Raw genomic sequence first — 15,216 nt, forward strand, 5'->3', positions numbered from 1 at the left:
GAAAACAGAAAACTGACCCCTGTCTGTGTCTCCAATGCCTAGCCCAGTGGTAGGCAAATTGCGGCTCGTGAGCCACGTGCGGCTCTTTGGCCCCTTGAGTGTGGCCACGAAGTTTCAATCGCAGTGTACATGCACACCCGCATATGGTATTTTGTGGAAGAGCCACACTCAAGAGTCCACAGTTTGCCGACCACTGGCCTAGCCCATTTCAGTTGACTCTCCAGCACACATGTGCTGAACGAATGAGTAAATGAATTAATGAATCAATGAGGCATATGAAGCAATTGACTTCATGTGGTTCACCCACTCCTCCAATTCACTATCCTATACTAAGTATGTTAATTAAGGAAAAGGCCCACACCCAAGTTTTTCTCTATCAAATATTCCCATTTGCATCTCTGGAGATACAGAGGAACATTAAAAGTAATGAAAACCATACAGGCCTGATGGGATATTAATATCCAAGTCCTCCTCTTTAAGGTAAGGGAAATGCTTTCATTTTGGTCATATTTGGATGCTCAAATACTCAACTCTTTTTAAAATTATTATTATTTGGAAATCCTCCTCTGGGTCCATTATATCAGAATGCATGCCTCTAGATATCAGGGCTTTTGTTAATAATTACAGAGAATTCTCAGTCTCTCCACCTGCAATTATTCAAGCATCTTCATCCTGTAACTCAATAACTCTGACCATTCTGTTGCAAATTCCCTACTGACATTTCTCTGCAATGCTGAGAGCTAAGTATGTTTTTCTCTCCAAAATTGACGGCCTTCATGTTCTTTCTCTCTTTCTTGTGCTTTCTCCCTCTTACTCTTGCTTTTCACCCACCCCACCTCAACTTTTCCCTGAGCGCTCCATCCTCTCCCTCTATCTTTCTTTCCAGAAGAAGTCAGAGGTCAGATGGCAGGGTGAGCATCATTTGCAAAATTTCCTCAACCTGCAGAAATCATTTATCCCGATTTTTGTCTTTACACTTATCTCCTCTCATCTATGGGAATTATGTTTCAAGACCCCCAGAGGATGCCTCTACCTGGATGAGAGCCTCAGATAGATCCTGGGCTTCAAACTATTACTCTGTTCAGCCTCTTTATCGCTCAACTCCACTTTCCTCTGTGTTCATTATCAGGCATGTTCTCTCTACATGGAGGGCCCTGTCAGCTAACATACTGCTAGCATAGCTGTTTCAATGGTAACAAAAGAAAAAAAGGCCCATTTTCCAACTGTTTCTAGTCAGGAAACAACTACAGGTGTCTAATACTGTATCTAGACTAACGGGAGCTATCTGAGTGTAATACGGTCCAGGCAGAACCAGGATCAGGCTAGGGTAGAATATAGGAGCTGGGAGCCACAGAGCCAGAGGTGGAAAATATGAGACACACATGCTGCCAACACTCCCTCACCCACAGCAAACATAACTAATCAATCCTGGCCCTCTAAACTGTGGGGCCCTGGAATCCTTTCAACACAAGCTCTACTGGTGAGTAGTTGAACCCTATTTGCCATCTGTGCATTAAACTATACAGCCAGTAGAGTTTCAGCACATACTAAGTATTTAATATATATTGGTTTAACAAAATAAAATCAAAACTACATTTGGCCCAAGGAGTGAACTTAGTAATGACGTGGATGAAAAGAGGCCACATGCTAACCTGACTAGCTCAGGGAAGGCATATGTGGCAGCCTTGCAAACTCAGAGTCCTAAAGTAAGCACAAAGGATGGTCTTAAATTAAAACTTTTTAAACTAAAAAGAAATTTATGGTGGGTAGTCATGTCCTATGCAGGTATCTTCCCTGACAAAGGTTAATCTTTACTGGGACTGAGTCTATTGTCTTTTTGCATCTACAATAACATATCGTTGGAATGTCCAAGTAATTTTCTTTTACCGAACCCTTCAAAACCACTCTACGGAGACCACAAATCCCTTCATTGTTATTGAGTTAAGTTGTTGACTGCTAACTATCCTGCACCCATCTAAGTAAAAGAAATATGTGTCTATCATTTTATTTTTTATCCAATCCCAGAGGTTTCTCCACTTTGCTTTTTCCCACCTCCCTAATCTATCAATAACGGGTTTCATGTAACCCACTTACATCTCCTCTTTTGATTGTAATGTATAAAACTAGGTGCAAAACTGCCATTCTCCAGAGCATTATCTCAATCCGTTGAGATTCTGCTTCCCAGCAACTGTCAATAGTTTGGCTCAAATAAACTCACAAAAAAATTCTTCACAGGTTTGAATGTTTCGTACATTAACAATGGTGTGCCCACCATTAGGAACCTGAGGTCAAAGCACTTTCATGGAATTAGAGGTGGGTGCAGTGCCCAAAGCCAGGAACCCACAGAGGGCCATGTGGGGAGTCACGTGGACTGCTGCCACAGCCAACTGGTCTCCCTGTCTCTCATCTTGACCCTTCCCCCTTCTGACAATGCCTTCTCCATGCCACAGCCATTAATCACGACCTTGTTTGAAACCTTCTTTTATCTCCCACTGCTTTTAGGATAAAAACTGAGCCAAGGCTGCCAGGCTCAGTCCCTGACTCTCTCACTAGACTTACTTCCCCTGTGACTTCACCAAGCTGGGGTACTCTTACATATGCTATCTCATCTCATCGTCACCATCAACTATGAACAAGTCTTGTAAGTACAATGTTAAAGGTGAGAAAGTCTCACCTGATCTTCAAGTTGATTGTGTTAATTAGCCAAAGTCATGGAACTGCCAAGTTTCTCCAGTGGAATTTTAATCCATTCCTTTCTGGTTTGAAATCTGTATTCAGGAATAGCTAAGGCATTTATGGTTAATTTAGCTTTGCATATCAGACACTTTCTTTTCTTTTTACTAAAGCAGCAAAACAAAACTGACTATTCACCCCACTGGAACTCATTCATTCAAAGAGAGAATGAGACACACACACACACACACACACACACACACACACACACACACACACACATTGACTTGGCTGATTGGTTCATTTTCAGCCCATTGTGTTGGCACCATGTAGACAGAGCTTACTGGTGTGTGTAACTAGAGCTAACTTCCCAAAGAAGAGACTGTCCAAAAGTACTGTTTTTATTTTTTAATTTTATTTTACTTTTTCTTTTCTGTTCACATTTATTCAAATCTTGTGATGAGAAGAGGGAATTCCAAGAAAGGGTCCCATTGATGAGTCACCCCTTTCTGAGTGGGGATAGAATACATATAACTGAGTTTCACCCTCATTGCCAACCCAACCCCCCATAGTGCTGGTAAGCGTGAGATTTTGCTCCAACTGCAAAGGGAGCCCTCTCCTGTCAGACCTGAGCTGCATTGGGAATGTAAAGGCCCAGGGCTGAAAGCCTTTCATGACACTCCGGAGCTGGAGTCTCTTTGGCCCTGACTGACAAGAGCATCCACACACCAGAGGGCAGCGCCTTCTCCCTGGCACCGCCATTTGGCTCAGCTGCAAAGACGAAAGAACCAAGCCTCAAAGGACGTACAGTGTTCCCCTGTGGGACGGAAGCCCATGCTGACCACATGAAAAATACCATTTCTTTCTGTCCGGCAGTCCACTGGCTCTGCAGGCTGGGACCTGATGCTGCAGCTAGAGGCTGCACGTTGGACTGGAGTGCAGCAGAAAGGGTGTGGAGCGCTTCCTTAGCATTCACCACCGTGCTGGCGGGCTCCAAAGATAAACAGTGCACCCATTCCCAGAAGGAGTTGGGGTTTGTTGCAACATCTCACAGCCATTAATCTCGGGGGAAAGTTGCAGGAGTTCTTCCAGTTTCCTTCTCCTAGAGCAGGCATGCTTGCTTTTATAAATGCAAAATGACTAATACGTAAACTTTACCCACCTGCACGGGGCTGTCACTTAGGTGATTTTCCCCATGCTCCTTGAGGGAGCTGTTTTTATCTGTGCTAGGAAAGGTCTGATTGAAAGAAAAAAGCTTCAGCCCTAGCTGGTTTGGCTCAGTGGATAGAGCATTAGCCTGCGGACTGAAGGGTCCCAGGTTCGATTCTAGTCAAGGGCACATGCCTGGGTTGCAGGCTCGATCCCCAGTAGGGGGTGTGTAGGAGGCAGCCGATCAGTGATTCTCTCTCATCATTGATGTTTCTATCTCTCTCTCCCTCTCCCTTTATCTCTGAAATCAATAAAAATACTTTAAAAAAAAAAAAAGGAAAGGAAAACCTTGACCGGTTTGGTTCAGTGGATAGAGCGTTGGCCTGCGGACTGAAGGGTCCCAGGTTCAATTCCGGTCAAGGGCATGTACCTTAGTTGTGGGCACATCCCCAGTAGGGAGTGTGCGGGAGGCAGCTGATCTATATTTCTCTCTCATTGATGTTTCTAACTCTCTATCCCTCTCTCTTCCTCTTTGTAAAAAATCAAAGTATTTTTTTTTAAAAAAAAAAAAAAGGAAAAAGCTTCAGCTATCACTGCAAAAGTCAGTCTGCCTCTGAGAGTTTCTTTTTTATTTAATTTTATTTTAAAATTTATTTTTAGAGAAAGCACAAAGGAGAGGGAGAGAAAGAGAAACATCCATCAGCTGCCTCCTGCACACCCTCTGCTGGGGATCAAGTCTAAAACCCAGGCGTGTGCCCTCACTAGGAATTGAACCCTCAACCTTTTGGTGCATGGGGCCCACACTCAACCAAATGAGCCATACCAGCCAGGGCTCTGAGAGTCTTTCTTAAAGGTCAGTCACAGCAGAAGTGAGCCTGGCAGAGAAGTTGTGTCCAGACACCAGGGCTCTGGACCTCACTGCCAAAGATTTACACCAGGTTTTTGAGTCAACCATGGCTTATCCTGCCCTGTGGTTGACAAAACACCAGCTGTGGGCATCTGGAATGTCACCAGAGCAAGAGAACTACAAAGGAGGCCAGACACTGTCATGAACTTGAGCCTTGAGAAGCTTCTGCAAAGAAAGAATGGATGACCTGAACACTCTGTCATTCTCTAAAGCAGGGGCACCTCCTGGCCTTCTAATTCTGGCTGTGAGCATGAGGAATCCTAATTCCACCTGAATCCATCCTTCCCATGATAATACTCTAAGTTTAAATGGTCTATAAAAAGGTTTAGTTAACAATGAGGAAACCCATCTAAGTACGTAAGGATTACCATTTATACAAACCTCTGTATATATCACATTTCAATTCTCAGGGGGTGGTGGGAGAAGGGACCTACAAGCAGGTCTTGTACAAATCCAAACCATCTATATATATAAAACCCTAATATGCAAATAGACCAAATGGCAGAACAACCGAACAACCAAGCAACTGGTCACTATGATGTGTGCTGACCAAAAGGGGGTGCATGCAGAACACGGCAGGCGTCGGCCATGGCAGGATGGTGGAGCAGATGAGCAGGGGCGCCAGACCAAGGTGGGGCGCCAGTTGCCATCATCAGGGCTAGCCTCTGGTGGTTACTGAAAATTCTTTGTTCCTGAATGCTGCGGTCCTGCCTGGCCCTCACACCCGCTGCTGGTGCCCGATGCCAGTCCCGATCGCTCGGCATCGTCAGCAGGTGTGACAGCGGCTGCTGGCCCGCTTGCCTCTGAGGGCTTCTCCACCTCCCCATGCTCCTGAGGGGCAATAGGGGCAGCAGCTGCTGCTCACACCTGCTGCTGGTGCCGGCCCCAATTGCTCCGTGCCATCAATGGGTGCAAGTGGGGCTGGCACTGTCAGTGCATGGGAGAGGTGGCAGCGGGAGCGGGGCTGCTGGCAAACAGGGGACCAGGGGCCGCAGCAGGAGGGGCTGGGCGGGGGTGCAGAGGATGGGCCAAGACCCGCCCCTGTGCCCACCACAACCTCGTGGCCCACAGTTCCTTTCATGGTGCACGAATTCATGCACTGGGCCCCTAGTATATATATAGAAGGCATCATCCATATAGAACACAGTGTGACTAGTGTCCCACTGCTCTGCAAGCAGAAAAAATATTCTTGATTCACAAAAGTAGAAACTGAGGCTCAGAGGATGACCTGGACATGGGCACATGGGTAAAGTAAGGACTAGAATTATCTTCGATCTGACTCTTTGCCCACTGATCTTTCTATTTGACCTTATCCCTTCCCCCCATCCCTGGACTTTGGTGGGTTTTCCAATATCTACGGCCTTCTGAAGGCTGTAATTCAGTCACTAGGACTAAAGAGATGGTTAGAGGAATTGAGAGCCTTAAAACAAAGCCCACACCAGTAGGTGAGGCTCCAAGCTGCTGAGTTGCCCAATTTCCTTAACCTCACTAGGAGCACAGCCAGGCTCTATGCCAGGAGTGTGAGCTGAGAACACACTCCCATGGAGCTAAGAGGAGTCTGGGCAGAAAAATTTTACCTGTGTGGAAATGTTATTTGTTAAGAAGTTCATGCCAAGCAAATGCCCCTAGAAAAATCCTTTACAATGTAATCATCAATGACAACACCAACAGAAAAGCCCAGCATATTCACATAGCATATTCTGGCTTTCAACATTCTCTTACATATATTATTCCACATTTTATAGATAGGGAAAGAAATATCCTCAAAGCATGAAGTCACTTTGCCCAATGTTGCACAAGTGATTATTGCATTTTCATTGAAAGATTTTTGTGATGCGCTCAGAAAAAGAGAGAGAGAAAAAAACAACAAAGAAAAGAGAATAATGCCATTTGCCTCAGTTTGCCAAGTTTTATGCCATGTACTAGGGATACCAAGAAGCATAAAATGCAGTCTTGCCCTTGGTTGCAGTAGACTTGGTAAATTTAGACACATGCATAACAAATTCTAGAATTTTGAGGAAAGAACCTGTCATGTCAATAAAATTAAAAATACCCTCTTTGATCCAGCAAACCCACTCCTAGAAATCTACCCCATAGAAATAAAGTGGCCAGTATCTTGGACTAGATACATAAGGATCTTTAATGCAGTGTTGCAGAAGTCCATAGGTAAGATGAATGCCCATCATAAGAAGATACGATATTTGGAATTTGCTTCAAAATATCTCAAGGGGGTGGAGACAATGAAGTGGATGGGTAAGGGAGAGGAGGGGCACGGAACCAAACCAAAGTAGACCCTGAATTGGTTGTCATGAAAACTGGTTAATGGGATCTATTATTCTAGTCTTTCTACATTTGCATATGCTTAAAAATTTCCACAATAAAAAAAAATTTAAATGAGCATCTATCAATAGAATGGTTGACTAAGCATTGGTATGTCCTTGCCATAGAATACATGCAGCCATATAAAAGATGAATTGAAGCTATACCAACCTGTATATCTGGACTTGGAGGAAGTTCCATAAGGTGTTTTAAGCAAGAAAATCAGGCACATGTGTAATACTGATTTCATTCTTGTATAAGAAAGAACGAGCAAAAATGCTCTGCATTTTATGTATATATGTGGATTTGAATATGATTATATCTGTTATAGGAATGTAGAATAAATACCAGATGGACCTGGGTTATGGGGCCACAGTAGTCATAGGGTTATGTGGATAAAAGAAGAGGAAGAAAGAGACAGAGGGAGTCAACTAAAAAAGAAAAGCCAACTAACAAATATACCATCTGCTCCCACTGACAGTGCATTGTGCCATTTTTTTGACTCTATTTTGCTGGTTCCTCTGCCTTCAGAATCACCTACAAACTCTTCACTAAAACATTCACTGCTCCTTGTCAGAGAAGGGCAGGAGGAACTTTGGCTTTCTTCCGTTAGTCCTCAAAAGCTCAAATCTCTGTCTCTTCTCTCAATCTTTGCCTGGGATCTGTGGCTAGAATTCCTGTGGTTGCCTTAAGAAAACCGTTTTCATTTTTAATGTTACAAAATTTTGCTGTGTGCCTTCTACATTCTAGGACTGGGCTGCTCTTGCCTAAATTATATATGGCTCTTCTTGTGTCTGTCTCCCAGTAACTGGGGACCGGCCAGGGAGAAGTCTGTGTATGTAAGAAGACAGAGGAGACCTATGTGGCCAAAGAGTATTGAGACAATCACTAGATTCCAGTAGAGTTGGAACTATGGGAGGAGGTCTAGCTCAAAACCACCTCCAACCTGCAGTGTAAGGTTTGGCATTTGATGAGTGAGTTTGAAGTAGAAATTGGACATAGGGAAGTTGGCATCCAAAGAAATTGACACAATGAACTCTTGGCCTATACAGTGCCCATTAATCTATTGCAACAGATTGCTACAATCATTAGCACATGTCAGCAAATATTTACACAAATGAACCTTAAGGGTTTCTTGATGGTTAAGGGAAGAAGGATTGAGATGACTAAAAAGGAGGTGATAATTGTGGGAGCTTTATTCTGGCAAAGACTTAAAGAGTGCTGGGCTCTCAAGAAGCCATTAACCTTTACAGAGGCATTGAGGATGTTTTCTCTGAAGGTGGAGAAGAGGGCAAGATGTTTGGGGTAGTGGGCCCTGGGTTTCTCAGGCAAAAAGGAGTGTGTGGGAAAACTTATTCTGAATGTGCCCCCCCCCCATCACCTTTGCTGGGCTGGGGGCATTCTCTGTTGGGAGGTCCACAGGCTTTTGGAAATGGGAGAGTGGGTGGTCTTTGGGGAGAAACAGAAGGATGGCCAGGAATTCCTGCAGGACCAGAAATGTCCTCACTTTTTTCTTCCTATCTACCCTCTTCCTTGGCAATATCATCAAGGTAAAGATGGGGGAGTGTTTTCACCTATTTTGGTTTCAGGGACACCATCCTGTGGTGTCTTGTTCCATCATCAAGTACTGACTGGGCCCCTTGCCAGGTTCTGGTGGGGAGACTGGGGAAGTTCTGCTTGTTCTGGGAGCTCTTCATCTGCTTGCAGTACATCTTCTCTTAAGATTTCAGGAATGAAAGCCTTTTGAATATATTTGCTTCTATAAAATGATAGAGACAAAATTCAAACTGATACACACAAAACTAATAAGATTTGTTATATGAAATACTAAACAATTATTTTTCTTTATATACTTTCAAAAAGATTCACTTTAAAAGAGGTGTTTTTTGGGGGGGTTTTTTGTCTTAAAGTAAATTTGTCATTGCATTAAACTAGAAATGAATTTTGGGGAAAAAGAAAGTTCTGATTTCAAATAGAAATTCAAAGAGTAGTTGATGATGATGGTGATGATGATGATATAGTAAACATGGCTAGAAAACTCTGTGAAATGGTGCTGTTATTATTCCCACTTTGTAGATGTAGAAAGGAAGGTGAAGTGACTTATCTTAGATCAAATTGGCTAGGTAAGTGGTGGAACCAAGATTCTAATTTCAACTTGCCTGATTCTGAGCCAAAATGCTTACTCATTTGTGATAAATTGTTTGGTATAATGTTATTTATATAAAGAAATATAAGGCAGGATACAAAATTATATATAGGGTACAATATCAATAGTGAAAAATATATACATAGGAAAAAAACTAGAAAGAAATATTGTCCCTGGATCATAGATTCTGGGTGATTTTTATATTTTCACTAGGGGCCCGGTGCACGAAATTCGTGCACTGGGTGTGGGGCGGGGGGGAGTGTCCCTCAGCCCAGCCTGCCCCCTCTCACATACTGGTAGCCCTCAGGCATTGACCCCCATCACCCTCCAATCGCAGGATCGGTCCCTTGCCTAGGCCTGACGCCTCTGGCTGAGGGGTCCGGCCCGGGCAGCGGGGACCCGCAGCTGCAGCGGCTCCATGATTGTGGGCTTCGCTTTAGGCCCAGGCAAGGGGCCCCTAGCTCCCAGGACTGCCAGCTTCGACGATGCCCAGCTCCCATCGCTGGCTCCACCCCTACTTCCTGCTATCACTGGCCAGGGCGGAAAAGGCACCTGATTCTCCAATCATGGCTGGGGGGCAGGGCATAGGGCCGCCTTTGCCCTGCCCCCCAGCTCTTAGCTCCCCCCTGGGTTTCCAATCACTGTCAGTGGCAGGGGGCTTCTTCCTGCTTTCCCTTTCACCTCCCTCCATTGTGCCTACATATGCAAATTAACCGCCATCTTGTTGGCAGTTAACTGCCAATCTTAGTTGGTAGTTAACTGCCAATCTTAGTTGGCAGTTAATTTGCATATAGCCCTGATTAGCCAATGAAAAGGGTAGCTCGTACGCCAATTACCATTTTTCTCTTTTATTAGTGTTGACTAGAGGCCCGATGCACGAAACTCATGCAAGAGTAGGCCTTCCTTCCCCCGGCTGCCAGCACCGGCTTTCCTCCAGCTGCCAGCAGGCACCTGGAACCCGGGAGTAGTCAGAAAGCAGTAAAAATAGGATTAACAAATCCTGGTTTCCCAATATGCCCTCTGGGAATGTGGACAGTGCTTTATGGGTACTTTAAAAAATGCAGAGTACTGAGAATTTCATCTCCTATGTTCTAGGTATTTTAATTCTAAGAAGGTATTCTAACTCTACATTTGATTTTTTTTAACATCCTGGTTAATATGTGAGCTCATATTGAATTTATGTTAAGTAAAAACCTAGGCTTTTTCCACATGTACTGCTGAAAAAACAAGATTCCCCTATGCTCTTCTTCTTCACATTTATTACATTTAAAATGTTTTTCTTGTTATATACAACCTTATTAGTTGTGGTACAAAATACAATTCCACTTAAAAAAATTTTGAATCTTAATTTCTTTAGCATTTAAAATAGCTGCATGTGTAGTGATTTTAAAATAGCTGCATACTTAATGATTTTTAACTTTCTACATAGTCATCAAAGTCAGCAATTAAAATACAGAACGGGGGCTAACACTGAGTCATGTGGAGGTTGCTTGATCCTCCCCCATGTGGGACAGTAATTTACATATCAGCTTTCTTTTTTGTGTAATAAGTCAACAGTAATGAGCTCTTCTAAGTGTATTATCATCCAATCCATATTTATTTCCAGATATTTCCATAATAATCTCAAAATATTCGGAGAGTTCTTTCAAATGTGTTGTTGAAATCAACGTAAACCATCTGTACAGTATCCACTTATTCGCCAATCTCTTAACCTGCTTAGAAAAGGAAATTATTACACCCATAACATAAATTCTTCATTTACTCAACAAGATGTATTGAGGGCCTCCTATGCGACACATTGTGCAGACCCTGGGGATAGAAGAGTGAAGCTTGCAGTGGGGTAAGGTGTCGGCAGGAGATCCAGTTGGGAACTGGATTCCCCACAGAGACAGGTGTCAGGATGAGGTCTCCGCCCCAGGGTTCCAAGCCTGGAGCTTCCTGACCCAGAGGCAGCTAGTAGCTGTCTTTCTCCCAGTGCTCCCACTGGTTGAAAGCTTCCTCCCAACCTACCTCTGCGTCTGCATCCATAACACTTCTTCTGGGTAGGCAGGCATGCTGAAGGCTCTCCTTTCTACTCAGGATCCACATCGCCCTCTCCTCCAGGCCCCTGTTGCTCAGTCCGTGTCTAGGAGACTGGCAGCTTCCGTGGCAGCCTACATGGCACTTTGTCGCAGGAAGCATATAATTAACGTTGTTTATCTGAAGGAAGGAAAAGCACTTGGGCTTCTATGAAGTTCTATGAATCTGCTTCCTGAGAGACCAGGGTACAAATCTTTCCCTTCCCAGCATGTACCTCCACGGTGGGCACAAAAACTAAGCCTTCCCCAAGCCTTTCCCTTCCTGGTTAATTGGCTACCCATCCAGTTTATCAGGGAAAGAAAAGTGACAGTGGAGACATCCTTGATTTTTCTCTTTTTAGTACCTGCCGCATTCAATTCTCCAACATTCTCCCCATTCTCCCTCCAAATATCCTGAGCCTGATTATTTCTTAACATTCCTCTTGCTGCCAGCATCCTTTCTCTCTTAGTCTCTGTAACAGCCTCCATCGTGGTCTCCCCACTTTCACTTCCCCCCAACGCCTCCATTCTCTGCTCAGCAGCCAGAGCGGCCCTTTACAAACATCGACTAGCTCAGAGCCTCTGCTGCTCAAACTCTCCACTACTTCCCTGAAACCCTTAGAATGAAATCTCAACTCCTTTGTATGGTATAATTTATTTGGGGTCATTTCAGGAGGAAAAAGTTGTGCCATTTCATTTCATGTCACAAATGCCACTGAACTTAAGAACAGCAGAGGACGATGTGTTCCATGAGCTGCACTAACTGGGAGATGGGGCTAGTTTTCCTGTCGCCTGAATCTGATGAGAGGGTGGTGATATATCCCTGGTGTTTGGACCTTCAGCTAGGTGGCACACACAGCAACCCCCTGCTTGCACATCCCCTTTCCTGAGGCTGAGATACCTTTTGGATGCCCGGGCTGCTGACTTGACTGGGATCTCACTGTGAGCTGACAATGGGGTTTGGCTGAGAAATGGGTTTTACTTGCATTGGATGGTCCCTAGAGCTGAGTGGCTTAAAACAGTAGAAATTTTTGTCTCACAGTTGAAGAGTCTGAAAGGGAAAGGTCAAAGTGTCAGCAGTTTTCTTCTGAGGCAGTGGGGAAACCTGTTCCCTGCCTCTTACCTTGCTGCTGGTGTTGGCTGGCAATGTTTGGCAATTTTTGGTTTACATTTGACCATGCATCATCCAGGTCTCTGCCTTCATGTTACCTGGTGGGGTCTCTGTGTAGCGGTGCCTCCAAATTCCCCCTTTTTGTAAGGACACTGGTCATTTTAATGATAAGAATCATTCATACTCTTTTCTGTCCACTGGCTCTCATACATGAGAGAAAGAGAACCCACAGGATGCACCAGACAGGACACCCAGTAATCCTTTTTTTCTTTTTTTTTTAATTTCAAAGCATTTCAACAACTTTTCTTGACAGAAGCTAATCTTGAACAACAAAACCTTGCTTTTTGCCACTTTCCAAACAAAGAAATCGTCAGCAAAACTAAACTCATAAAGCTCCCATTTATGAAGCTGTTAAAAATAAATGTCAAAATCAGGCCAGCATCTCAAGTGAAGGAATAAAAATAATAATTAAAAAGGTGGGGATGCCTGGCCACTGTAGCTTAGTGGTTGAGTGTCGACCTATGAACCAGGAAGTCACAGCTCCATTCCCAGTCAGGACATATGCCTGGGTTGTGGGCTTGATCCCTAGAGTGGGACGTGCAGGAGGCAGCTGATCAATGATTCCCTCTCATCATTGATGTTTCTATCTCACTCCCCCTCTCCCTTCCTCTCTGAAATAAAAAAATTATTTTTTAATAAATGTGGGGACATATTGAGAAAAAAACAACTCTATAGACATCTGTTGATGTCAGAATCCCTGCTGGTAGTCAACTTCTCTTTTAAAAAACCACAGCAAAAAGACAGACTTACTCCTCGTCATCTCATGAATCTCGCCCACTCCCATGCTCTTGAAGTGAGTATCAGCCCATGAAGAAGAACCTTGTCTTTGCTCCCCTCTAGGACTTCCTCTGGCCTAACTCTTTCCACACTGTAACTTAAGAGTTTAAGTCTGTCTTCTTCCTGTAGCTGCGAGTTCCAGGAAGGCAGATGCTGTGTCGTGCGCATTTCTGTATCCACTGCATCTGGCTTAATGTCCTGCAAACCTCTTTTTATTGAATCGAGTTGAATTGAACTGAACTAAATTCCTCTTTTAGGTCCCAGCCTGTAAGAATCAGTTGCACTGCTAAAGTGGCCCAGCCCTTTAGCTTCGTTGCAAACTCAGCTTTCTTTCAATTACTAACTATCACTTAACAGGCCATTATATAACACAGCTCAACCAGAGAAGGGTCAGTTGTTCCCCTTTGACTACACTGCCGCGTTTAAGTTTGGAAAGCCACAGAGGTACCATTTAGTGGAACAAAGGCCTGCACAATTAATCTTATTTCCAACTACTAATTACTTATTAGTGCTAAATAACAATCCTCTCTTCTCCTTTGGTATAAGTGGGTATTGGATCTTTAGTGCCTCTATAGAGGTCACCCTTCCCATCACAGAGGCTGAAAACTTTGTGGGAAAGAAACCCACGAATGGATGGGGTAGAGTCCTTATAGTCTAATAATGTTAATAATTGCCAACAGTTGCAAAGTACTTCGTGGTTTGCAAAGTACTACTCATACACATCCTCTTGTTAATTCCTACAGTCTTTCTGTGAGAGGTAGATCATCATTCCCATTTTGAACAGGAGGATAATGTAAGTCAAGGAGGTGAAGCTAATTGGATAGAGACAGGGTCTAGCCCAGATCATCCAACTCCAGAACAAATTATCTTACCCCTACCTCACTGTTCTCTGAGGAGGATGAAAACAGAGATACTTAGAGTCATGGACACTCAAGGTAAAAATGTATCTGATAAGCTCTTTATTTTGGATACTGTTGAGTGAAAAAAAAGTCCATGGGATATTCTCCTTATCTAATGTTCTTTTCATGTTATCTACGGAAAAACAAAATGGGAAAGAACACAAGTTCTGAAATCAGATAGTCAGGTAGGCTCACTCCACATTTATTAGCTGTATGCCCTTGGACAAGTCCCTTAATCACTCTTTGCCTCAGTTTCTTCCTCTGTGGAATAGGGATGGTAAGCAGTTTCCATATTGAAGGATTTGTAAGATCTCAATGAGTTAACACGTATAGTGCATTTAAAACACCTTACATATAATAACCCAGCAAATGTCAGTTGACATTAGATATTGCCCTTATACCAAATAAGCAATATGATAGAAATTACAATAACACAATAAGAATGACTTATTCACATATATGACATTTCTTCCATAAATCCCCCAACCATCAAGCATCAGTTAATATAAACACATTTAAATAAAGTAAATGAGTAGAAATATTTACAATTTCTGTTGTAGAGAATGGAGAGGTGGCATACTTGACTAGAACCTTAATATGTCCCAATAACAGAACTGGGACTAAAGGTAAAAGACCCTTTTCTTCATGAATGTTTTTAAGAAAATTTAAAAATAATATCCTCCTGTATTGCCCTCAAAGGGAAGCTGTGGTATCCATTTATCATTTGTATCTTGTAATCCTCCCCCTTATCTCCAGCTAGAGACCATATGTCAGGGTGTACACGTGTTTTAACTCAGCCAGATGGGCGAGGCATACGGGTGGTAATCACTTCCCTCCCTCAACAATGCCCCATTTTTTCATTTGTCCAGCAATCATGGATTAAAGATGAGTCTTGTCTCCCCAACAGGTGGTACCTGTGATCACATGACCATATCAGATCAACCTCCAAAATCAGGCAGATAAACAGTCTACCCAGCATATCTAGTCTAAATGTTCATCAGCTGTGTGTGCAAGGGGGTAGGGCAGGTGTGGTCTTTACCCTCTGTCCTTTGACTTGGTATTTCTGTGTCTGGTATCTGTTGACAGAGTCGATGAGACAGTTCTAAGTGGCCCCATTC

Source organism: Myotis daubentonii, chromosome 9, assembly GCF_963259705.1.
Source record: "Myotis daubentonii chromosome 9, mMyoDau2.1, whole genome shotgun sequence".
Lineage (NCBI taxonomy): Eukaryota > Metazoa > Chordata > Mammalia > Chiroptera > Vespertilionidae > Myotis > Myotis daubentonii.